The sequence below is a fragment of the Balaenoptera ricei genome, chromosome 10 (genome assembly GCF_028023285.1).
Source record: "Balaenoptera ricei isolate mBalRic1 chromosome 10, mBalRic1.hap2, whole genome shotgun sequence".
Classification (NCBI taxonomy): domain Eukaryota; kingdom Metazoa; phylum Chordata; class Mammalia; order Artiodactyla; family Balaenopteridae; genus Balaenoptera; species Balaenoptera ricei.
In genome coordinates, this window is record NC_082648.1 from 59772392 (window position 1) to 59800081 (window position 27690).

Sequence of the window (27690 nt, forward strand, 5' to 3'; positions counted from 1 at the left end):
TACCCTGCACCATGCTTCACAGAGCCACGTTATCAATCACCAAGTCTCTTTCCTTTTGCCTGAGAGATATCTACAGATAAGAGGGAAAAAGAAGAGCAATAATGTATCTTTACAAATTAAAGAATTGATGTGAATTAAGCTGTATTCAGAATAGAATGGCCCACGATCAAACGGAATGAACTGGAAATTCACGGGGGAAGACACGTTCAGATGAGTGGCTTCACCATTAATTTTTAAAAATATTTTTCCTAACCACAAAAAAGCAGAACAATCGACTCTTCTGTATGAGCATACAATGAAGAAAATGGTGAAATAAAAAGCGCACTAAGAATGAGGAAGAAAAGCATTACAATTTACAAAATATATATTTTCTCACCAAACTCTCGCAAGAGCTCTGGGAGGTGTTACTCTCCTTTTGTGATGGAGGAAGAAACTGAAACTCAATACAGCTAGTAATTTGCCCATGGTCATCCAGCCAGTAAGTGGTGTAGCTGGGATTAGAAGTCAGGACTGGTGACTCTAGCACTATGCTTTAACAACTCTGTTGTACTGACTCCCTGATTAATGGAAGGACTTAACTTCAAGATTTAAATGGAAATTGCAGTGTTTTCAACTCAAGAAACAGACTTCAATCAAGATGGTTAATGACAATTAAATTTTACAACCTAATTCAACAGCTCTAGTTTTGCTAAGATTTATCTATTTGAAGTGTTTGATACACGCACACATACACAAATACATAAAGACAGCAATATGTATTCTAAGAAAAAAATTAGGTGCCCAAAATAAGGTATATATTCTTCTATATACATGTGAAATATGCTGTCCTAGTAAAATACAAAATATCAAAGATAGGAAGGCTATGAGTACCTATAGATTCTGCTATTGGTTCATCATTAAAATTTTATTCAAAATGAAGCATACACTTTCCTGGGAGCTAGCCCTTGGTATCAGTGTATTGTACTGTCACCTACTCTGGCACTGCAAAGGTCAGACTCAGCCAAGATGTCAGTAATAGATTTATAAACCACTGACTCTCCTGCATTAGCTCTCTGTCCATCCCAAGACACTAATCAGGATACACTTACCCCATGCATCATCCTGAGCAGCACACAGATGTGAGAGCCCTCAATTATGGCTTAGACCAGCTATGTAGGGCCAGTCAAATACATTTTCTACATTGCTTGATCATTCTCTTGGATTTCCTTGAATGAGGCCGTTTTGGAACAACTCATTCAACCAAAAGCTCAAGACACTAAGAATATCCAGGGAATGTAGCTATGGCTTGATTAGATCATTTAATGCCACTCCATTTCTGTTACATTATTTTCTCCCATAACTATAAGATGATGTGAAAGAACATGTCCCAAATATGGGCCTTCATGCCTCTCTCACTGACTGCTCACTCTTAGAAACTAAAAGTCACGGTTCTCTCTGTCTTATACTTCCTTCTTCCCCTCGTTCTTGCAGCTGTATGTCCACAGGAGAGAAGAAGATAATTTATCAGTCTATGCTTCAGGGTTGAGAAACATTTTTAGATTAAAATATTCCTTTGTGAAAGACCTAGTCCTCCACAACATGGTAGGGAGAGTTAGAGGTAATCTTACTAAAAATGACTGTAACATGACCACTAATATCCTCAAATAACTAAGCAGTCATCTGTCTATGGCCATGATTTTGACTTATTCAACAGAATCCATGTGTGTGGAAGCAACACCTGTATCTCTGTTCAGTGAATATCTAGAAAATATTATTTGAAGTCAAGTTACAGTGGGATATGCTACATCACATACATTCCCAAAACAGTGAAATAATCTGCTGACTTCTCATTGATATGTCATTTGATTTCAAATGATTTAAAAAAAAACATATATTGAGTATCTATGATGATCCAGGAAGTGTTTTTAGCTCTTGGGATATATTATTGAAACAAAAAAGACAAAGATTCCTGCCCTCACGATGCTTGCATTCTAGGAGGAAGAGTTACACACTTAACCGTAAATATAAGAAAGAACTAAATTATATAGTACAGTGAAAGTTGATAACTGCTATGGGGAAAGGAAAACATAGATCAAAGTAAGGGAAATTAGGGGAGTGAGGATGGGGACAAAATGTGAGTATAAGGAATTTGCAGAATTAAATAGGATCTTTAAGATAAGCCATGTGGAGAAGGTAAGCAAAGAACAGAGCCTTGAAGTTGGTGAAAGAGTTATCAAAACAGATCCCTGGTTAAAGAACCTTCCAGGAGAAGGGAACAGCTAAAGGCTCTCATGATTCCATAGATATTTTAACCAACCTGGAAAACCACTCTGTTTAAGAAAAAATTTCCAGCACGACTTTAAATGCATGTACAGAGAAATACAGTAGGAAAAATGTCAAATTAGACTAAATGAATAATTCTCCACCAGAATTTTTTAATTAATTCTAGCTGCACTGATTCCAAATTACAGTAATACAACTTTGCAAATAACAAAAATTCAGAGATTGCAACTACCCAATGGACACAATCACATGGAATTCCACTCTTTATTTCATGCTTTTAGTGTAAAATAAACATCTTATTAATTTAGAAATGTGGTTGCATATGTTGATATTTTATTCATCCTAAGAGACTTAGAGAAAAACTTTGTGAACTGCCCTTATACTAAATTACCAACAAAAGAGTCGATCCAATGTATTATGGATGAGAAATCTAAGCAGGAAAAGAATGAGAAAAATACCCGAGCAAGCATTTTTGTGTTCTCAGTTTCTTGCTTGGTAAATGGCATCAAAATACGTGGGTTAGGTATTGTCCAAATGCTGGAGAATAAAGATTTTACAAATGTCCTGTTTCTTAGAGTAACTTAAAAAATAATTTTGATTTTTTGTTATTTGGGGATAGAATAGGAAGTAACCTCATTTTACATTTTAATAAAATGTCTTTTTTATTCAAGTCCATATAATAAGGGCCCACCAAAATACTACTTTGTTGTTAATACAAATGGAGAAAAATATAAATCACCCCTCTTGAAAGGAGTCATCTGGATCCTCTAGTCTTAGACATACTCTGCTTTAGAAAAGAAAGTAAGTAATCTAGCCTAGATTTTGACTGCAGAACTTAAACTAAATCATATTTTATATTAGGCCTGTTCCAAAAGTGATAATCACAAAGATTGAAAAGTATACTCCCTTCAAAACCAAATTCAGTAACAAATGTGGAAATAAAATTAATTTAATTATTTTTGAATTAGTTGTAAACATAATTAGATAGCAGTCTAACTTTACCACACTATTGGTAGGAAGTGGCCAAAACAGACACCATATTTCTGAAATTTACCCTTATCTAAATTGTCTCCAGTCTGAGTTGAACATTCTAAATTATGAAAGTAAAAACATCCATTGAACAGTAGACAATACAAAAAGAAAGAAAAAAGTGTGGCCATGAATTCCATTAACTGGTGATAAACACTGGTAGCATTTTGGTACGTCTAGTTCCCTTCTACTCCTACCCTGGGGAAATATGGGTCTGTGCCTGCATGTATTTATAATTATTATTAACTTTAACTTAATTTTTACATCAATGACATCATACTATGGATTTGGAAACTGTTTCTTTACCTAATAGTTTTGTGGGAACACATTTCCATGTCATTATTTTTAATTGTTGCATAGCATTGCACTATGGCATTCCATTTTTGACTTCTTAAGTTTTTAGAGCTCTTCTTCAATTAATGTGAGCTGCTTTACAAAGCAAGAAAAGGCATTCAAATGCTACTCACTTACCCTGTAAAATATTTAGAAACATGTACAGGAGAATGAAAGTCCTAATATTCCTAACATAGCCATGGCAGTTCTAGTACTGGTGAAGCCACTGCCCCATTAAAAGAGGAAATTCTAAAGTGTCAAACCAAGTGTCAGGAATAGGACATCAGGGATTTTGAGTTATACCTCAACCCTTAGCAAATTAGGAAAAACCTAAATGTGTACATTCCAATCAGACTCCTGCCTATCCTAAGAATGATGAATAAAAGCAGGAGATGGATGAGGAGTATTTGTTCCCTTTTCTCATTATCCCTGGATAACTCAGTTGACTAATGCTGAAATTATCATCACAAAAAATACTATGGGGTAAAAAGGACTGAATTGTATAAATAGGAGCTATAAGTAATTGTGTATTTCCTTTCTTTTAAAAAATTATTATTATTATTTTTGCTTCTGGTTTCTTTTTAAAACCTTAACAATACAGCTACCTCCTCATGTCTATTACCTTCCTGCTCAAATGTAATGACTCTCATGATTTTGTAGTTCCTAATCATATCTTTAAACTTTACCGTAGTATCCATAAACAATATGCAGTGCTTGTTTTATTTTAAAATTTACTAACTAGTATTATATTCTATAAAGCTAAATTGTTTCCCATATTTTCCTCTATTAAAAAGGTTTTTTGGGGGGACTTCCCTGGTGGTCCAGTGGTTAAGACTTTCCAATGCAGGGGGCGAGGGTTTGATCCCTGGTTGGGGAAGTAAGATCCCACATGCTGCGAGGCTCAGCCAAAAAAAAAAAAAAAAAAAGTTCCTTAAAAAAAAAAAAAAAAAGGACGGGTTTAAAAAATTTTTTTAATACATCTTTGCACATGTTTTCCAAGCATGTTTACCACAGTTTATCTAAGGCACACACATAAAAGTTAAATTGCTCACTCACAGGCGGTCACCATCTTTACCTTCAAAGCACTAAGTTACTCTATATAGTGTTGGTAGCAATTTATTTGCATTCATAAATTTGCATTCAAAATATTTGCATTCACAATAGCAATGTATAAAAGTATCAATTTTGCTATAGCTTCACCCACACATAAGTACCATACTTAACAATTATTTTGCCAAATCAATACATATGAAACGGTATCTCATTTTTAAAATTTGTCTTTTCTTGACTATTAGCACTACCATTTTATTATTCATTTTTTGTTTGTCTCCCCTTTTTACGTTTCCCTGAGCCTCCTTCCCTTCCTTCTTTTGGATTATTGAACTATTTTTAATATTCCATTTAAGCTTATCTATTGGCCTTTTGGCTAACTCTCTTCATATCATTTCTTTAGTGGTTGCTCTGGGGAGTAAAACATACATACCTCCTGTTCACAGTCTACTTAGAGTTATTATTCTGCTGCTATTTCAAGTAAAATGTAGAAGACACACCCATATAGGTTCCTTGAACCTGCCCTTGTAATTCTCATATATATTACTTTTACATACATTGAAACCCATCATAGATGTGATAATTTTTGCTTTTAACAGTCATATATGTTTTGCAGATCTTAAAAAATATAGTCCTTTATATTTACCCAGATATACACCGTTTATCCTGCTTTATTGACGTTTAATTGGTGTACAAAAAACTGCACACATTTAATCTTCTATGTAACGTGGGGTTTTTTTTTTTCCTGCTTTCAAGATTTTTTTCTTTACTTTTGAATTTCAGCAGTAATGTGTCTTGGCAAAGGTTTTCTTGTTTGTTTGTTTTAGTTTATCATGTTTGGAAGTAGTGAGCTTCTTGAATCTATAAATTTATAATTTTGTACAAATTTAGGAAAATTTTAGCCATTATTTAATACAGATTTTCTGCACCCTTTTCCTCTCCTTCTGTGACTCCAATGATATGAATATCAGTCCTTTTGATGTTGACCCACATTTCCCTGAGATTCTGCGCATATTTTTTTCTCTCAGGTCTTTAGATTGTATACCTAATTTTCTACTGTCAATTTTACTGACTCTTTTGTCATCTCAAATCTGCAATTAAGCCAATCCACTGAATTGTGACAAATATTGTGTTTTTCAATTCTAAAATTTCCATTGGATTCTTTTTTATAGTTTCTTGGCTGAAAACGTCTACCTTTTTATTCATTTCTAGTGTGTTTAACTTTATCTCCTGGAAAACAGTTACTGCTCTGAAGTCTACTGGTAACTGCAATATCTGAGTCATCCTGGATTTGATCTATTGATTATATTTTTCACTTGAAAAGTGGTCACATTTTTCTGGCTCTTGGTATATCAAGTAATTTCAGATTTTATTCTGGACATTTTGAATACTATGCTCTTAAGCCTTGGGATCCTATTAGAATCCTCTGGACAATGTAAGGTTAATGTTAGGTTCTGTCAAGACTACACGTTCTGCCTTGCCTTCTGGGCTTGTAGTGGTTCTGATATCAGTTCAGTAGGTGAAGTCTTTGCTAAGCTGCTTTGGGTCAAGGCCAGTGCTTTCACTGCTCAAGGAATTGTCTATGATGGGTGGTAGTTTAAATGTAGTTCAGTGCTCAAAGCCTCTGCTATGTTGTTTTGGGCCTGTCCAGTGCACGTGGAGCTCAAGGGTAAGCATGGGCCTTTTGCAGGTTCAGAACATAGAATCAGAAAGGTCCATTCTCTTTAGCAGGAATCTGTTCTCACCCATCCATGATTTGGAAGTAGAATTTATATACATGATTTAGGGCATCTTCTTTCTTGTTCTCTCTTTAATGGGGTTCTTTCTTGATTTTATAGTAGCAGAAGTTGCCCCAAACTCCACTCGCTAGTTCTTTGTTCCAGAAGAACTGCAAGTTTTTTAACGGAGTTCACGATGCCCTCTTTACTAAATGCCACAAAAGTAATGCACTCTTTGCCATTCCCTTCAAAATGTCACCTCTCCTCCACGATATACCTAGTTTTATCTTCTTTTCTGTGCTGCTATGTTCATCTTTTTTGCATCTTTTGTTCACTGTTTATAGTTAATATCTGCGAGAGTGTTGGTCCAGTAGCACCTAGACCAAACCAGAAGCGTTAACTCAGAATCTTTACACTTTGTATTTATGACAGTCCTTCAGTGGTTCCAAGTACATGTAGAAGTCTCTCACTTTTCAACTCGCTGTCTTACTCAAGGTTTATTATTTGTCTGCATTGGGAATTAAAGCCCAATTGCAAAACATGATAGAACCCTCCTAATTTCCCCCTCCTCTGTACCACCACATCCACTGCCACTCTAAACTTCTGTCTCAATGTCAAGTTGTGCTTAGTACCCTGACTTCCACTTCCCTGTTGATTTTTGTCATTTGGGGATACGTCTCTCTTTACTTTGAATTTGGCTCTACTTTAAATTTAACTGTCACAATTTATTCATCACTTCCAGGTCTTTTCTAACAGAAGGCTTATGAAGAAGTTAGTTTAGTCTACCATTTTGTCAGAAAGAGAACTCTTTCCTTGCCTTCTTTATTGTTTTGTTCTTCATTTCGGAACACTCTGAAGCAGAAGCATTATATATACTTGCCATAACAGGCACTGTAACTTGGTAGAAAAGATAATAATGATGATGTTAGTGATTATAACTTCTACTAAAACAAAAATCCCTATAACCACAAGAAAATGGGAGTATTTCTTTTCCTCTGTCCAAATGCTGTTTTACAAAAGTGCAATGTATAAGGTACAGCTTGGTGAGATCACCATGGCTTACCACCAGCTCATATTATCAGCAGGGCATTGTTACATAAGTACCGGCACAAAATCAGGTACTGTTCACTCAGTATTAGGCAGCTGAATCAGGAACACGTTTTTCTTCTTGAATTGTCCTCAAGAGCTCTTTAAATACACTGAACAGGTATATAAAAGTGAATTCAGTTACTCAGTGACTTAGTAGGCCTGAAATGGCTTCTAAAAGTTAGTTGTAACTGCAATCACAGTTATGTCTGTTTGGCTAAAAGAGGCCAAAGACCTTTTCAAAATCTAGAGCAAATAACTGGGAATGTTTATTTGGGGGATGGAGTAGGTCAACACTAAACTGTATTTCCTCAATAATTTTATCATTTCTGCTTCATTAAAAAAAAAAAGACAGAGTGAAACTCCATGCCTATAAGATGTGCCAAAATGCTGATCTCTGTTTTGGTGAATCAGGATATGATTCTCTGATGCCCTCCACTCAATATCTATGCTTGCCCATTTGTTTCTCTCTGTTCTATCACCACAAACACACCATTTACCTCAGTCAGCTATTTTATAAATATGTGTGTTTCTTGTCACTGGGAGACCAAATAAGCAAGAAGACATGGATCAACAAAATGTCACTCTATTCTCAGAAGAGAAGGACTTTTCAAAGTAGCATAATCCCCTTACATCAAAAGTATATCCAATAAGGGGTTAATATCCAAAATATACAAAGAATTCATACAGCTCAACATCAAAAAAACCAAACAATTGGATTTAAAAATGCACAGAGGACCTGAACAGACATTTTTCCAAAGAAGACATACAGATGGCCAACAGGCACATGAAAAGATGTTCAACATCATTAATCATCAGAGAAATGCAAAGCAAAACCACAGTGAGATATCACCTCACATCTGTCAGAATGGCTATTATCAAAAAGACAACAAATAAAAGTGTTGGCGGGGGTGAGGAGAAAAGAGAACTCTCCTGCACTGTTGGTGGGAATGCAAATTGGTGCAGTCACTACGGAGATTCCTCAAAAAATTAAAAATAGAACTACCATATGATCCAGCAATCCCATTCCTGGGTATTTATCCAAAGAAAACAAAAACACTAATTCAAAAAGACACATGCATCCCAATGTTCACTGCAGCATTATTCACAATAGCCAAGTTACAGAAGCAACCTAAGTGTACATCAACAGATGAATGGATAAAGAAGATGTGGTGTATATATATACAATGGAATAATATTCAGCCACAAAAAAGAGTGAAATCTTGCCATTTGTGATAAAACATGGATGGACCTATTATGCTAAGTGAAATAAGTCAGACAGAGAAAAACAAATACTGTATGACTTCACTTATATGTGGAATCTAAAAATTCACAGGTACAGAAAACAAACAGGTATTTATCAGAGGGGCAGGGAGTAAGGGGAGAAAAGAAATAGAGGAGGGAGATGAAGAAGTTAAAAACTTCTAGTTGCAAAATAAATGAGTCACAGGTATGAAATGTACAGTGTGGGGATTATAATCAGTAAGTATATAATATCTTCATATGTTGACAGATTATAACTAGATGTATCATGTTGATCACTTTGAAATGTATCAAAATATTGAAATGCTATGTTGTGTAACAGGAACTAACATAGCGTTGTAGTTCAGTTGTACTTCAAAAACAAACAAACTCACAGGAAAAGAGATCTGATTTGTGGTTACCAGAGGTGGGAGGTCGGTGAGGGGGGAGGGGGAATTGGATGAAAGCAGTGAAAAGGTACAAACTTCCAGTTACCAGATAAATAAGGGCTAGGGACGTGATGCACAATGTGATAAATACGATTAGTACTGCTGTGTGTTAATACATGAAAGTTAAGAGAGTCAATCCTAAGAGTTCTCAGCACAAGGAAATTTTTTTCTAGTTCTTTAATTTTGCATCCATATGATATACTGGATGTTTACTAAACTTACTGTGATCATCATTTCATGACGTATGTAAGTCAAATCATTACACTATACCCCTTAAACTTATACAGGGCTGTAGGTCAATTATATTTCAATAAGACTGGAAGAAAACAAAGGAGCATTAGTGTTGCTCTCAAGGTTGATGTACCTGACCATTGGGAGCCACTGCGATCTGCCATGTGTACTGCAGTAATCTGCAGGTCATTTGGGAATGCTTCACAAGTAGGCATTTGCTCCACATTATACTACACATTACTTGAGGAAGGTTTCTGAGGAAAGTTTTCTCTTGAGTATATAGTTAAATAACTTGCTAAAAGAGGAAAAAGATCATTTTGCATTTTGATATTTGGATCAATGCTTTTGGGACCGATTTTTTAATTTCTTGAAACTGGAAATCCTCAGTGCTTTGTTAGTTTCATAAAGATTAAAATGCTATTTTCACTGATCAGATGGAAGATGAACCCATGTCGTATGATTCTTTGAGATTTGCTGGTGTAACATCTTACCAAGTTCTAGAAAACCACAATCCAGTAAAAATCTAACCGAGAAGCAGAAATACAAGTAAGTGCTGGTGTTCCATCTCTGATGTGTTGAGTGTTCTCTCTCTCTCCTCATCCTATCCGAGCTATTGTCAAAGGATCATAAAGGTAATCTCTTCCTGAAACTTTCATAAATAAAACAGATTGCTGCATAAAATTTGCCATAGACAGGTCACAATGTTTCCCTATAATGAACTTTTAAATATTGTTTCAACTACTCTTTAAATATGATGCATGATTTTCATAGATAAATTTCACTTATGAAACCTGCCTGTGAGTGAAAGGAAATAACCATATGATAGGCAGAGCATAACAAGAAATTATTCGGGTTTTTCCCTCTTCTAGATAAAAGAGAGGAAAGGAAAATATATACTGCAATTTGATTACAATTATATACTATCTATTCTGAGCAGTAATTAATATTGTCTGATGAGTCAACTCATAGGCCACTTAACCTAACCCTTAATGTCCAACTCAGTTTCCACATCCTCTATGAAATCTTAACTCGCTTCTCAGCATACACTTATCCCTCCTTTCCCTGATTCTTTTGGCCTGAACTGCGTATACCATCCGTTGTGCTAGTTCTTGTATGAGCTCCTCAAATCAAGGGCAGGTGTGCTCTCTTATGCATGTTCCTGGGGCCCAGCACAGTGCCTGGTACATAAAGCTCCCATCACACTGCGTTGTAAATTTGTGATCGTTCCTCGGTTTACTCCCAAACTAGACTGTAAACTCCTTGATGGTAAGGATTATGTCTTATTAGTTGTGAAATGCCTGCTATACAATAGGTAATCATAACTATATTCTGAATTTATACATTATATGCGATACTAATGTATACAAATTCACAAAGTATACACATGAACTTTATGAAACATGCAATATATGTAATTAAATAATGATTATGAAATATCTTACATCTCTGATTACACAAGTAAATTCCTTCAGATTAAGAACCATACCTTACCCTCCTCTTGTATCCTTACCCTGAAAGCATCAGAAATAAATTCACTAAACACTTTTAAAATTGAATAATAAGGTATAATTACGAGGAGCCTCAAAATTTAAGTCATGATCCATGTGTCCACAGTTGATGTTCAAAACCCCTCTCAGTTCACATCAGGAAACACTAACTGAGCACTTACTATGTGTCAGGCACTATGCTACTCATTAGGCTAGAAGAATGGAGTAAAACAATAAAATAGGGAGGCAGCTCCTAAGGAGCTTATATTAGGGTAAGGCTGACACTTAATATATTGTCATAAGTAATAAATATGGATGTACACTGGATATTTTGTGAGCACAGAGGAGCACTTATTCCAACCTTGGGTTAATGTATGACTCTCAGAAGAAAATAACACCTTGAAAGATGAGTAAGCATTAGCCAAGAATAGAAAGATGGGTGTCCTTCTTAAATGGATCAAAGTGAATGAAGGCACAAAATGCTAAAGGAATATAATGTATATTTATCAGAGTATGAAATATGAAGTTAAGAGTGAGGAGGAATTAGATGTAGAGGAAGACTGGATCAAGACATAAAAGTATTTATATGCCACTCTAAGGAACTTAAACTTCATCCCATGGCCAATGGAGATCCTCTAAGTGTCTTGAGGCCTGGAGTGATACGCTCAGGTGTACACTGTAGGGACGCCACTTTGGTTGTGGGAGGGATTGATTAAGGAGTTGGAGCAGGATTGGAGTAAAAGAAAACAGGAAGCTACCGAAATTTTGCAGGAAGAGATGGAGAGGGCCTCTACTTGGTTAGTCGAAGTAGGTATAAAGAGGAACAGAAAGGGAGTACATTCTAGAAACATTCTGAAGATATGATTGACATGACCTGGTGACGGATTGAAAGTTGGATATGTAGGAGAGAGATGAGTCAAGAATGACTTCTGTGTTCCTGGAGAAGATTGGACCACACACCAGGAGAATCAGAGTACAGAGAGCAGAGATAATGGGTCCTGTCAAGTGCAGGTGTACAGCCTATATTTAGATTTCTATGACTGAATCACAGGGTAGAGGCTAGAACTGAAGGCAAAAGCATATAGGTAAAAGATAAAGACATCCGACTGAATCAGATAACTGATTAACAGTATGTGAAGACAAAAAAGCAATGGGTTATCACAATGAAGTCTGAGTAACATCAATATTAAGGAGAAGAGAGATGATGAAGGAAACTTTACCTGGCATGAGTGTAAGAGGAGTGTCAAGTCTTAGACAACATCCAAAGGCATGAACGATTAACAGTAACCAACACTGTCGGGCAGGTATTACTCTGTTCCTCAATGCAGGCATTTTAGCAATGCTCCTCCGTGTTATTCCTTGCCATCACACAGTTCCTATTTCTCGTAGATAGCTTTTTAAAAAATGAGACTGTCTTTAAGGCACTAAGGATGCACTAAATCATAATGCATCACAGAATGGAGAAGGGGTAGGAGCATTGGTTCACAACTGTGACCTTCCCAGTCATGCTGGGAGAGCAGAGCAGGCCTGTGGAGGTACACTTACCACAGAGTTGATGCCAGCTCAGCATTAATGGAAAGCCACAGATGTTGAGCTGTACGTGATGGGCGTACCCTCCCTGAGACATTTTTAGCAAACTGATGCTCTTGTGGATGGCTATTCTGACTATACCTGTGAAGACCTTAATACTGTGTCTTGATGTATATTTGATGTGGATTTTTACTGTATCTTAGAGTAAACTCTCTGCACAGCTATACTCTTTTCTGAGCCCCAAAGGGATGTTATTTGTGAATCTTATTAAAAATTAACAGGAATCTATCTCCCATGCTCTGTCTGTCATGGATGAAGAATGGCATAAGTTGATAAGCACAAGCCATTCATTGCTTTCTGGACCCAGAGGCACTGGAAAGCATCACAAATCGTGTGATGGGACTGGCAAAGCTCAATGATTTATCTAAATGATGTTCAGAATTTCACGTGTCAATAAAAGCTCCTTGGTGACTATAAAGCCAGAGGACTGTAGTTCTCTTTCAAAGGGAAAAATATATTATTCCATGAATTGGGTTCCAATTTATATATTCCTGACTGTACCTGCTTTTTATTCAGGCTTTGTATATTAGAACAAAACCACTCAGGTCAGCATACCACCAATGATGGTTACAGAGTTTGAGAGAGGGCATGTAAGATGAGAATTAACTGAGAAAACCTTGCTAATACTACAGAATCCTTGTTGCAACAGACCATTGTTTAAAGTATTCAAGTTCAATTCATATCTTGCTACCTTGCAAAAATAAGAGGAATGACACCCTCCCCATCAAAACTAGAAATAAAATAAAAGCTTTATGAAACACAGCCTAAAAGTTCTGGGATAATCTTTTCCATCACATGAATATCACAAAGAGATTCAGTTAGAATATCCTTCTCTGTTCATTTCAATATAATTCCCAAGAATATCTGAAATTCAGGGCAAGATAATGATGAAGAAGCAGCAGAAACTTTAAGATGCATTAGACAAGTTATTTATTCTCTATAACCTCAGTTTCCTCATTTGTAAAATGGAAATAGAACCCTCTGGTGTTAGTGGGAGAACTACATTATATAATGTATATAAATAAAACTCTTAAGATAGTGCTTAGTACATACAGAACAGATGATTAAGGGTGGATTTTTTTTATTATTATCATTATGGAGATTGCATTAACACTCATTCACTACTTGTAAATTCATTCTCTCATCTACTAGTAGGTGACATGGGAAGAATCAAAAAGTGAAGAATAATCATGAGAAAAAAACACAAAATGGACTAAATGATATCCATTAAATTTACCTATAAATTAAGAAAAATATTTCTATTATTCAATTTAATGGAGAAATATATGTCTATAGAAACAACAGTTTGAAAAAGCATTTCACAAGATATAAAGTAATTAACACACTCTGAAAGATACAAACTACCTTCTATCCAGGGAGAAATTCTCTCCTGCCGTAAGTATTGAGTCTTCATAGAATTTTTTAAAATGTCGAATATTTCTATTCAATCTTTTCTACAACAAAGAAAGAAATAAGAAATAAATTACTGCGATAATTATGTCTGTTTCACCAATTTCATTCTTTTTCAAGGATATGTGCATTCGGTGTTGTGATTTTTATCTCATGTACATAGAATATAGCCATGCTTTCCGTAATTAAAATTGCTTCTCCTTTAAGTGGGAGTTCATTACATCAGCATGCATCATTTTTTCCAGGCGTTTTGCCACCTGAACAAATTTGAGAAACCCCAAGCTATGTATGAGGATGGCTAATTTCAGGAGTAAGCTATAAATCGCCAGCAATGAAGAATTATGCTGAGTTTGAAGGACTCCAGTGGAAGACATGATGAAGTGAGGTGGTAGAAAGAAGGTATTGTCATAATAATGGGTAGTTAAACAATCAGGATACAGTGCTTGCGTACTTTGTAAAATAGTTCCCACACATAGAAATGCACTGACTGGATGAATGCTGGTATCCCACCAGAAGAGACAAACGCCAAGACAAGTGTTTATAACAAAGAAACATTCCCAAGCATCACGAGGGAAAAATCCAAATATTCAATATTTATTCTTAATGAAAACCTGAGAAAAGCAGGCAGTAGCAGGAGAATATGGTTTAATTATAAATGGAAAAGATGAAACATTTCTGAACCTGACACTATCCCATGAATAGTTCCAAGAGTGTGACATTTAGTAGTCAAGGAGCCATTGTTACGAACACATTCACATACTCAATCCACACTTAATGAAGCATATACTTCATTCCAGTCCTCATCCTGGGCACCAGGGATTCAGAGGTAGACAAGATGCTGCCTAGGATGACAGAACTCTTAGTATATTTGGAAAACAGATGAGAAAGTAAAACAGTCACTGAACAGTGACTTAACTGATGTAGGGTCACAGATGAGGATCACCTCACTTGGCTTGGGGATGCCAGAATACTTCCAAGAGGAGAAGACACTTGAGCTGGGCTTGAAAGACATGAAGGAATGCCTAGAATGACAACAAAGGATAGAAAACATTTCAATATACACAGACGCAGAAGTACAAGAGTAGACAAAGTAACTAGGAGGATAACAAATAGTGTTTCATTGCAGAATATACTGTGTTGAGTAGGAGAATGTCTGTAGGAAGACAACAGGGACCCCAGTCATGAAGCCTTATATAAAAAAGTGATTCAAATATGTCTGGAGTCTAGCTTCTTCCAGAGGGCTGGCCTCCAGTGTTCTGTGTATTCTGGCACAACAGCAGATGTCAATAGTGTCTCTTATCCATGGCTTGCAATACTTAGGCCACAAGGGCAAATACCAGAATCATCTTTGAGGGGAAATGACCAGCAAATTTTGAGCCAGGAATTTTTGTCTAAAAGTAGCAAGGGGATCTTGAGCCAAGCATGAGAAGCCGAGATCTAATGCCAAATGGGAATCTGAGAATTACACAGCTGAGTGCAAAGAGCAGGAGGACAGAATAGGCAAATTGTTATCAATTGGGATAAATTCTGGAGGAAGCTGAAAAACCCACGATGGGATGTTTCCACACTCTTGGCGGTGTGTTTATATGAGAGGTTGGTTTGACGATCCACAGTAGACGAGTTATCTGGCACACAGTAGGCTCTCTATAGGGTGTGTGATTGTGTTCTACCATTTGTCTACTTACATATGTGCCTATATGTAATGATTCAGCTTAGAGCCAAGAATCTCTAATGGCAGATAATCATTTAGGATAATTTACTAGCCACATGGGTATCTTATCCCTTCAAAATAATTCTCTGTTTGTCACTGTACATCAAGTCCTATTATAGTGCCCAGAGTAGATGTTCTCTGAACTGAACTGGAATGAAAGAGCCCTCCAATGCAGTCTCCCCACCCTGCGAGTCCCACCCCACCCCCTGGAAGGTCGACTGAAATTGTGGCAGATCAGTGATTTCTACACATTCATCAGTTTCAATTTTTAAATGGACAGATTAGTTTTAAAAGCAATAATACAAGCATCAGCCTTATATCAAAATTAAAATAAACAGTTTTATAGAAAACAGTAAACTAAAATTAAGAAAAACATCAGACTTTATAACAAGATATTGAAGAATGCTTTACAAAGCACTATCTTCATAACAGCAAAAAAAGATTTTTTATGATTAACAAATCATAACAAAGAATTTTTATGATTTAAAATGGGTTTTCAGTTTTACAGATTATTTGTAGATGTATAACAAAACCATGGAATTTTGACAGCTGAAAGAAAAGAGAGAGCTTGTCTGACTCAATCCCTTGCTATTAATGAATGGAGACCCACAGAATGGTTTACTCCAAAGTTCTTTTTCTGCAACTCTTTTTTCAGTACTTGATGATACACTAAAATCAGGTACATCAGAGTCTTTATTTTCCTTAACTACACGTTTTTAAGTAAAGGCATTGTGCAAAGGTGAATATCTTGGCATCTCCATACTGCAGCACAGAGCAAGGCACTTGATACAAAGTCAATGAATATTTGTTGGATGAATGAATAAGTGAATGCATGCTCCTTCATGTATGTAGTCTGCCTATGTATCACACGTAGGATTGCTATCTCACTCACTAATAAGCTCACTAATGTATATCCATTCTCTGCATCGTCTATACTAGACTTCATCCTAGAACTCTTTACTTAGTGATGGATACCAGGTACCTGATTTGTTCCATGTTTCTGAATCTAGATTTCTTAAGACCAATGAGTTCATTTGGTGTCAAAGGTTTCCCCATCTCCTATTCCTAGAAGCTTAACACAATTATCTACCCCTAAGGATCTTACCTTTTTCAGACCAATTCTGAGGACTGGTTAATTATGGATTAATCCCAGCATTAGGATCTCAAAGGAAGCTAAATTGTTTTATACCTGATCCTTCATATTTTTGTGGCAAAGATTAAGAATTTGCTTTGAATGCCTGAAATTGCCCTAAGATGAGACATGCTATCAGCACTAAAGTAAACAAAGTCTGTTTCCAGCTAATGTGAAACTGACCAAGATGGCAATCTGAGTTAACACTTTCTTTTTTTTTAACTATTTACTCAGTACCATTTATATTGACATATAACATCAGTTTCAATTGTACAACGTAATGATGCAATATGTGTATATATTACAAAATATCACCTTAATATTGTCTCTATACACAGTTACAAAAATTATTTCTTGTGGTGGGAACTTTTAAGATTAATTCTCTTAGCAACTTTCAAATATGCAATAGAGCATTATTAACTACTGTCACCATGTTGTACATTACATCCCCATGACTTATTATTTTATAATGGGAAGTCTGTACTTTTTGACATGTGTGCTCAGTAACAAATTTTTACATAAAATCCAATTAACCCAGAAGGTCACTTTAATACTGGTGCTTCCTTGGGAGATTCACAGAAATATTGGGGAAACCAGTTACCCTCTTGGCCAGTGTGGTTCTCTGAAAGACTTGCCTTTTTTTCAGGAACATTTGAAGTGTATCCACACACTTTATTTCCATATTGATAGGCACATATTCCAATATTGGTCCAGATAAATATTACTACTGGGTGGGTAGAGATTTTATTTCAAGATGAAGAAAAGAAACCTGGAAAATGGAGGTGATTTTCAACACCATTTTGTATCTTTATTTCACTTATATTTTTCTAATATGCTGACACGTGAATTAACACTTTCTTTGATTTGAATCCACCTAGAAGAGGCCAGGTTGAACCACTAAGTCATTCAGAAAAACTGTCTAAAAGACATAATCCACTAGCCAATGTTCTTTGTAAACAGATGACTGGAGATACTGGCTTAATACTAAAAGAATAATCAATACTTTCTTTTTCATTAGATTTTCTTGCAGAAGATCCCTGATGTGAGGGGTCAATAGGGTATTTATTCCTCAGAGCTCACAAATAAATAGGGTTGTGTTGGTTAAATATTATTGGGATTGTGATCTTTGGTGGGACCACTGCTTGAGATATATTCTCCTGCCAGTAAGAAGGGGAGGAGCAGCAGTTGATAACAGTGGGAGTCTTAAGTTATGGGACAGCAAGTTATTGCCATTCTCTTGCTTTCGTATTCCATAGAATTCACTATGCAAAGCTCTGACAATGCTGTTGAATAAATGCTATAAAGACAGAATTTTCAAAGAATTCTCTCTGCAGCAGAAAATACAATGGCAATTTTTTTTTGATGTTTTCATTTTTGTTCTTATTTTCAATAGAAAATGGAAATTAACAATAGTATCATTCTTCTCACAATTTGGATTCCTTCCCTTTCAGTGAAACTAATTTCTGTGCCTGTTGATTATTCATATCGTAGCAGAATAATTACAGAAAAAAATGCTCACCGGTCATTATGCAATGCTCTAGATGAAAAAACTAAGCATGTTTCTTTTAATAACATAAACATATAAAATATAATAGGAAAGTATCCTTTACAAGAACAGTTTATGTTTTCTCTAAGGCACATGTTTTATTCTCCTGTGAGATTGTATTCATGTTTCAAAAGTCTTATTCTTCAGGATATTGAGTAACTTGATAAGTTGCTATTATTTAGAGCATATATTAAACAAACATATATTTGCAATGAGTTGACTGAAGAATTTAAATTCATTGGAGTGTCATGATGAAATAGATTTCTTTGTTCTAGTAGCTGCCCTCCACTATCGTATGTTGAATCTAAGCTTCCCATTGGGTAAAAGATCTCTTCATAATATCTTGGGTCAGATTCCAAAACTTTCCCGATACGTATTGATGTTAGAATTTTCTCATTTCAATATTTAAGCCAATATTTAAAACCATAACACCAAACTCTTTATAAAGTTTGTCTTCATCCAATGTTTCATGCTAACTAGACATGAGCTAGGCACCCTGCAGATGTTATTCCCTGACAGAACACTATAAATATTTTCATCATCCCCATTTTGCAGATGGGGAAATTGAGGTTCACAGAGGTTGTTACTTGTACAATATGCATAATAATGAGCAGCAAGTAACCTTAGCTGCCTAATTCCACGGCCTGAGAAATTTCCAGTAGAATACAATACTCAATAGTAAAGGTTTCATATCACCATTTTATGACAGACCATTTTTTAAAAAGAAAGGCATTTGTAATTGTCTGGATTGACATTCCTTAAACATGCATCTTGCTTATTTCCCATGAGGCTCCAGATGTTAAAAATCTATAAATTTATTTTCTCCCTTAAGAAAAAAGGTCCTATTTCATTTTTCTTCAAGAACCTTTGATGTAACCAATTTCTAACACCCAATCATTATATACATCAATAGATCAGCAATGTTGTCAATATTAAGTGTTTTATATGTGGACAGTATTAACTGTTAAAATCAAGAGTCCTTATTTACAAGTTACATAGCTAAACATAACAGAGACCCTTTGGCCTTTACTGCTTCTTTTCCATGTTATTCAAAGAGGTATAGCAGGGTTTTGTTTTGTGGTTTTTGTTTTTGTTTTTTTGACAGTCGTTCCAAAAGTACACATTTCCTATTTTGCCACATTGATTCTTTTCTTGGACCTATGTTCTCCATTCCCTTTGGTTTCTGTTTGACTTCCGAAGCATCAACAACTGTTAGACATTCACTTAGCTTGTCATTCATTCCACTGTTTTTATTTCCTTGGCCAACAGTTAACCTTCAAAACCATGTTATCTGGAATTGTTGATATGTATATTTTCAATTTTCCCCAAGTACTCCCTTAGCAGTTTTGTTGTAAAATGAAGACCAACACGTTCCTTTTCAAAGACCAACTTAGAAGAAGCTCTGCGTAACCTCCCTTTCAAAACTCTCATGATTTTTTCTTTCTCTTCTTTTGATAATACATTTACTTTTGTTTTACTGCTCAAGTCTAATGTATTTCTGAAAGCCCTTCTAAGCGTCCTTGGCATTAGATCATTTTCTTTGGACAACACTTGATATTAAATACTATATGACTTGGAATTCCCCAAAGAATTTAAAGAATCTTAGCAAATATGAAAAACGTTCATGTTTATCTTAACCAAAATAGACCAAGGTGTGTAATGAGACCCTTTCAACTAATGCCCATATGGTCATGCAAAGTTCAGCTTACCTTAGCAACTCAATTTTTTAGGGTAAACTAGTTTAATTGTTGCTATAACTAGGCAAGTGGGACCCTCAAATTCAACATCTAACTTATCTAAAATTCCAGTGCTACTACTTATTTGCCCAATAAATTATCCAGATCATTTAATTTAAATGGAACCTTTAAGGTTTTGACTGTTAATCTCTACTTCACTTTACTTTTTGACCCCCATCTGAATAATTGTCCTTTAAGCAAAGGCACACGGAAATAAACTGTAACAGACACTTTTTAATTCCATGGTTTTAAACGTGATTGGTGTGTATACAGTTTACCATGTGGAAGATATTGAAAAAGCAGATGGGGTAAAAGGGAAGTTGGCCAGGTTATTGACTTTTCTTAATAGACTTTATTTATTAGAGTAGTTTTAAGTTCACAGCAAGATTGAGTGGCAGATACAGAGGATTCCCATACACTCCCTGCCCCAATACATACATAGATTCCCCGCCGTTATCAACATCCCCCGCCAGAGTAGTACATTTGTTACAACTGATGGGCCTATACTGGCATATCATTATCACCTAACAATCATAGTTTAGATTAGGGTTCACTCTTGGTGCTGTACATTTTATGGGTTTGGATAAATTTATAAAGACATGCATTCACCATTACAGTATTGTACAGAGTAGTTTCACTGTCCTAAATATCCTCTGTGTTCCACCTATTCATCCCTCCCTCTGCCCTAACCCTTGGCAACCACTGATCTTTTTATTGTCTCCATAGTTTTGCCTTTTCCAGAATGTCATATAGTTGGAATCATATAGTATATGGCTTTTTCAGATTGGCTTCTTTCACTTAGTAATATGCATTTAAGTTTCCTCCATGTATTTTCATGGATTGAGAGCTTATTTCTATAATACATGGAGAAGAGTAAAGTTCATCACTATGTCAATCACCAGGAGTAAAAGTCCAAACAATTCTGCCCTTTGCATCTTGGTATCAGAGTCACCAAGGAAAACACAACACAGTCAATCACTGGATGGCGCCACACTTTACTTAGATAGAAAAGAGACAGAGCTAGATCAGCTTCAGTAGTGGGTATTGGTACCCCATGGCCAGAAGGTCTTTCCCCTTCTCTTGCTACAATGCAAGGAACCCCATCCATTCTTGCTTGGAGAACAGATAAAGCAGTGGGGTTGGCCAAGTGCCATATGACACACACTCTTTAAGCAAAGACAAAGAGTAGTCACTAAGCCTGAAACAAGGAAGTATATTTCCACACAAGGTGATAAGTCCAGCACAGGCTGTGTGGGCACTTTAACTCTTGGTAAGGAAGCGTTCCAGGCCCAAAGCCCATCCTTGTGCAGACAAGTGGGGGCAGAAACACTGAGTGCATGAGACTGCCATCTCCAACAGATCGTTTGTGTTTTTATCAATGAATTTTAAGAATTCTTTGTATATTTTGAATCTGCATATGCACAGCAAGATTTTCAAAGGCCTTTCTATTGCATTGTTTCATATAATTTTCATGATGATTCTGTTATTCAGACAGCACAGTTATTCCTCTCTTCATTAGGCAAATGGTGAGACCAAACAAAGAGAGGTTACACTGAGAACATAAACAAGCAAATGTAATTCCTTTATCTGGGACACCAGCTTACTATGGAATCCAGCTTGCTTTCCTTGAGACCACTGAAGAACTTTAATTCTCTGAGTGCTATGTGGTTAGCAACTGCATTAGGAACTGTCTCCAAGTTCATTCAAATACTTTCAAATTTCCCTGTTTTCCTATCCTTCTTTAGGCACTTTACCTGACTTACAGTGGGAAAAATAAACCTCCAAAATTGGTGGGCTTGACTCATGTATAATGGAAAATGACTCCATTGGTTATGAGGTATGATGTGAGACATCTGCTAGAATGATTTGGCTACTACTGGCTGTATGACTCTTTTATTCTTTGTATTTTTAGTGATCATTTTATGTGACTTAATTATTTTCTCAACTATATTGTAAATGCCTCTAGGGAAGAAATGATAATTTATACTTTGTATTCTTAGCACTTATGCTTAAACATAGGTAGTCACTAAAATGAATTTTTGTTCATGATGCTTATGTCGAAAAGACTTTGATGTATGCATGCAATATGGATCCAACTGTTTCCAAATGAATAAAAATTGCTGAATGAATAGCTTCTTTCAGGTTACTAAATGTACCATGCAACCTAGGCATGGCTCAACATCTGCTATATTTGGGCTTTTTATATTGTATCATGTTTCATATAGGAAATGTTGCTATAATACTAACTTTATGATGTTTTTCTCCATTGCTGCATAGTATATTTTGATCTGTATGAAGTTCATTCATCCAGAAAACACTTACTAATCTGCTTTTATATGCCAGACACTGGATATGAGCTCGGCACATAGGATATGCATAAAATTGGCTCAGACTTTAAGAAACTTTACATTTTGTAGTTAATTTAAAACATGCTGCGCATTCCTTATTTCTTCTATTTCCTCTTTTGCTTCTTACTTCCCATTTCTCCTCAACTTTTCTCATGTTTGTTTATATAGTTTAGCAGCAGCTGGTTAATACCAAGAAGGCTTCCATTTATTGCGTACTCAGATTACCTGTGCTAAGTGCTCTTCACACAATGCCTCATTGAATTTCATTTTAAGCCTTGGAGCAAACCTACTAGGTGGCTATTATTGTCACGTTCATTTTACAGCCTAGTAAATAAAGGTTTGGAACTGCTGGGTAATTTGCATAAGACCTATAGCTTATGTGGAGGAGCCAGGATTGAACCCAGGTCTTCTCTCTTCAAATTCCACTTGCTTACCCACTATGCCATGACTGCCATTTAAGGATGAAGTCACTCATTTATATAATGATAGACCTTTGGTGGCATGCACACTTTTATTTTTCTGATGTATGTGAATCAATAGAAGAACATGTAGAGACTAGGAAAGATGTAGAGAGGGGCTTAAAATAATATCCAGGAGGGCCAAAGGAAGTGACATTATTTAGGTGGAAAAAGAAAACTGATGGGATACGACAACTTTTTTTCTTTAGGGCTGTCATGTGGAAAAGGAATTTTACTTGTTGAACACTAGTCCAAGGATAAGGCTAAGAGAAAGTTACATGTTAAAAAGAAACAAGTTTGGGCTCGGTATGAGGAAAGACTTTGTGACAGAATTGTTATAGAAGGAATTAATCCAGAAAGAAGAGAATGCAATTTGTGCAGAAGTTCAAACATTATAGTGTTATGGAGGGGCCTAAGCAGGACGGGGAAGTGGAAGAGATAGTGACTGTGGTCCTGCCTCTGACTCCAAAGGCAGAAGAGCTGAATCACTGGTGGTTCTAGCCTTAGAATATCCCCCAGGATTAGCCCCACCGAGCAGTAGATGTCACTGTTTCATAGAAAGAGAAGTAAAGAGGCACCTTTCTGATTGTAAATAGGATACTTTAAAAAGATGTATTCAGATCTCCCTCTATTTTTGATGGAGAGGAGATTCTAAAAACTATTTGGGATTAATGTTGTAGCTAAGAAACACGCAATGAGAAATACAAGATTGTACAGCATTTTGCTTAAGAACTTAGGCTTTATTTTTATTGGAAGGCTTAGCTCAACATTGTAGTGGAAGATTATGCTTGTTCCAAAGAGTCTCCATGCATACGATGAGATCTAATAAAGGACAAAAAGTCTTGTTCTGATGGTGCTGCTGGTATTAAGGGTGATATATATGTATACACACACATGCATTTTGAATCAGTGCTTTTTTTATCTTCCTTTCTGGCTCTCTATTCTTTCTGTGCTTATCCCAAGCTCTTTAAGGAAAAGGGCGTGACATGAGGCATATTGACTAGGATTTTGCATTTCTCAGTTTGTGAGACACTCAAACTGAGATCACCATGAATCAAGTTCCAGGCAGAAGCAGCTTTTCTTGGCAGAGTTATCTGTAAAACCCGAAGGTTGGGACTGAAGTGACTTCTCAGCCTCAGAGAAAATTACAGGGTCATTGACACTGTTTAGCAATAGGAGACAGCAAAGCCCTCTGGACCACGTTTCAAGTGTACCCTCTTCCCTCTGCTCTGTCTCTTCAGTTCCAAAGATCCCTACTGGAGCACACAGGACCTCATCCTCATCTGACCTGTTTCCCTGAGGAGCTTTTCTCTGGGTAGAGGTTTCTTTCACTTCAAAGAGACTTCAAAGACAGCGAGAAGGAAAAGAGTACAGGGGGTCCTTTAAACCTGCCCTCTTCATTGGCTGTGAACTACTCCAACAATGGCTTCCTAAGAACTTATAAATATATGTAACTCCTGGTTGCATTTTCTTAAGAAGCTTATATTCTCAGAGGAGGGATGCAACGTAGGCAAATGACATAATAAAGAGTGGAATGCACCCTACAAGTAGAACAAAGAGCAATATGTTTTAAAATAGGAAAGTGAGCTGGAATAATCACAGAAGGTTTTTTATGGAGCATATGAAATTTTAATTATGGTGCTGAAGGACGGGCAGAATTTTGATACATAGAAAATGCAGGGGAATGACATTCTAAAAAAAAAGAAATGGTCATAATGTAAGTACAAAGATGGAATAGAAAGAGATTTGGGGTTCCTGTTCAGATTGGTTGACATGTAGGGTTCAGAAAAAGGAAATGAAATCAAGCCAAAATCATGATCATGATATTGCTTTGTATGTGAGGACAGACACTGAATGATTTTCAGGAGAGAAATAATAGTTCTTCTAATAGGGATGCTTTAGCAAGATTATTACAGTATTGATTTATGCTGTCACACCCTTTGCTATACAGTGGTGATCTTCTTCGTAACAGGAGGCCAGATAATCTGTTGAGAGTAAAGAAGGTGGGCATGCAACTGGGTTCTTTAAAAGAATGTCGATTTGGGGAAGTTACTATGGCAATTTCAATCTAGCAGGAGAGAAATAAAACTTGCAATGAGGACCAAGCAGACTGAGGTCAGAGAGCACAGATTATGTAGCATGAGTTAGTAGCTGCCAGCATAATACTGTAATTAGCAGTACTGGAATGGAAACATGGAAAGCAGATGGTGGCAGCGAGTGAAGGCCAGGAATGTGCATGGTGAGTAGGGTAGAGAATAAAGAAGGAATTCTAGGGTATAGAGAGGGCAGGATTGAGAATGGCTGAATCCTAGCTTCTGTTCAGGTGGAATGGTAAATAAAGCTTATATGGATATCTACCAGTCCAAGGACCTATGTGTACCAGGCAGTAGGTTAAACAATTTTTACACACTCTGTGAATTAGATGTCGATGTATTCATTTTACGGACACAGAAATGAAGAGTTGGTAAAGGACTGGTACGACTGGTATGGGACAGAATTAGGATTCTAACCCAGGTCTGCCTGATGGAGACAGAAGAAAGCAGTTGGCAGTTTCCTCGTGAGTGAAGATAGTGGAAGGAGTGGTCTCTTTTGGAGAAGTCTGGGTCAAGGCACGCCAGGGGGCTCTTAGGATGTAAAAGGAGGGTAATCCAATGCATGCCGAGGGGAGCTCAGCTATGGTTCTGATAAGTATCCATTTCATATCTTAGATGCTATGATAATGGGATTCTCCAAAATTTACACAGCATGGTAAGATTGCCTCAGCCATGGTAAAAATAATAATACATCTTAGGATCCGAGTGGCTTTCAGGAGGACCACGAGCTGACATCCCAGTGTTATTGTTAGAATTGCTCACGATCCTGTGAAGGAAAAATGCCACTTTGACCAGCAGGAGTGACCTGCAGCCAGTCACTCTGCTATAACCACAGGCCCATCAAGAGATAACCTCAAGTTGTGAGTAGGAGTACTAGAACACCTGAGAGCGCATGCCTGAGAGTGGGAGAAAGCACCAAAGCAGGAAACAAGGAGACGGAGGCACGTGCAGACCAGGTCTGGGGGGGACATCCTCCTGCTGGCCCTGCCTGCTTGGCTGGTCCCAGCCACTACAGAGGGATTTGCAAAGCAAGTCCCACGGGAGAAAGAGTGCTGAAGCTTGGTCCCCTTCTTGGCTCCCAAGGCTGCCCTGCTATAAGTGTGGTACTGCTTACAACAGACACTAGTGTTGAAGAGCATGCACTCTGCAGTCAGAACTGCTTTGGGTTCCCAGCCCTACCGCTTCCTAGCAGGTAATTGTGGACATCAGCTCTCTCATTTCTATAAAAGTGGGACTAAGATATCTCTCTCTCTCATCAGCTACTTGATATTAGCCCAACAACTAAGAGTACAGTAACTGGCACTTTGCCTGAATCAATAAATGGTAGTGGCTACTCGTTGCTAGTAAATGATGGAAAAAAGGAAAGAAACTGTCTAACAATAGAAGTTGGCTTTACAAATTCAGACTACTTTGTATAAAGTCACTAAATAGTATTCATGGTAGGAGGGTTGGAATAAAGTGAGAGACAGGGTGGGGATGAATGATGGATTGTTCTTTTGGCTTTTTTTGTGTATTTTATGTTGCTTTTGTAATAAAAAAAAAAAAAGGAAAGAAAAGGGGTTGAAAGCAAAAGCATAGCTATAAGGAACATTTTTAGGTTTATGCTTCTCACTGTTCTCTAAGTCTCAAATTCAAAATGCTCCAAAGTTTACAATATAACATTTTTGGTTCATTTAGTGTTTTAACTTCATTATAATACCATATACCTAGTGATTTCAGAAGAGATACATTTGCTCATATATATATATTTAGGGCTCAATCTATATGACTCCAATTTTCTCCACTCGAAGACAACTGATTTTTATTTCTTCTGTTTCACTTCACTTCTTGTCCGTATATAAACATATACCACATATTGTAATCATGACGAATATAGAGATTTTGTATTCCTTTTTTTTCACTTAACATTCTTCGCGTTGCCCATACTTAAAACTTTTCATGGCTGCTTAGTAATATTCTATCAAGAACTATGATCTTGTGTTTGCTGCCTTTGTGAAGCAATGTATAATTGTATAATTTCTGTAAGTAAACTGAATGCTTGAGCTTTAAAAAAACAAAAAAGAACTATGGGGGCTTCCCTGGCGGCGCAGTGGTTGAGAATCTGCCTGCCAATCCAGGGGACACGGGTTCAAGCCCTGGTCTGGGAAGATCCCACATGCCGCGGAACAACTAGGCCTGTGAGCCACAACTACTGAGCCTGCGCGTCTGGAGCCTGTGCTCCACAACAAGAGAGGCCACGATAGTGAGAGGCCCACGCACCGCGATGAAGAGTGGCCCCCGCTCGCCACAACTAGAGAAAGCCCTCGCACAGAAACGAAGACCCAACACAGCCATAAATAAATAAATAAATAAATAAATAAACAAATAAAAAAGAACTATGATCTTATCTGTCCATTCCTCTGAAGTGTAACATTTCGAGTCCTCCCACATTTTTACAAGGATGAACCAATCCGTCTGCCACAAACGTTTTCACAACTGTAACCTTTTTCTTCTTGTGAACTGTTGCCTTAGGATAAAAATTTTCAATGGTAGGGAAATATTTTCTGGTTCTTAAAATTTATTGTCAGATTGTTTTTCAAAATGACTCTACACATTTACAATGCCAATCTCCTGGCAGCTGCCACAGCTGCTTGATCTTCTGGCCCAAGCTCACAGGATCCCTATTATCATTTTAATTTTCATTTCTTTAATTACTAGCAGGTTTAAGCATTCTAATTTATATGTTTACTTTTTTATGTTTCCTCTTATAGCTCTGATATTTATAAATAAATGTAACCTT

At 36.7% G+C, this 27690-nt stretch overlaps 1 long non-coding RNA gene across 1 annotated transcript in view; it reads right to left on the reverse strand.

Moving 5' to 3' along the window:
* Positions 1-2: 2 nt before the first annotated feature.
* LOC132372618 (uncharacterized) overlaps positions 3-27690 on the reverse strand; it is a 59484-nt gene continuing 31796 nt past the window's right edge. Inside the window, exons 3-4 of the long non-coding RNA XR_009505213.1 lie at positions 13840-13931; positions 3-70 (exon numbers count right to left, since the gene is read on the reverse strand). This is a non-coding gene — a long non-coding RNA (uncharacterized LOC132372618). The remainder of the gene's footprint in view (positions 71-13839; positions 13932-27690) is intronic.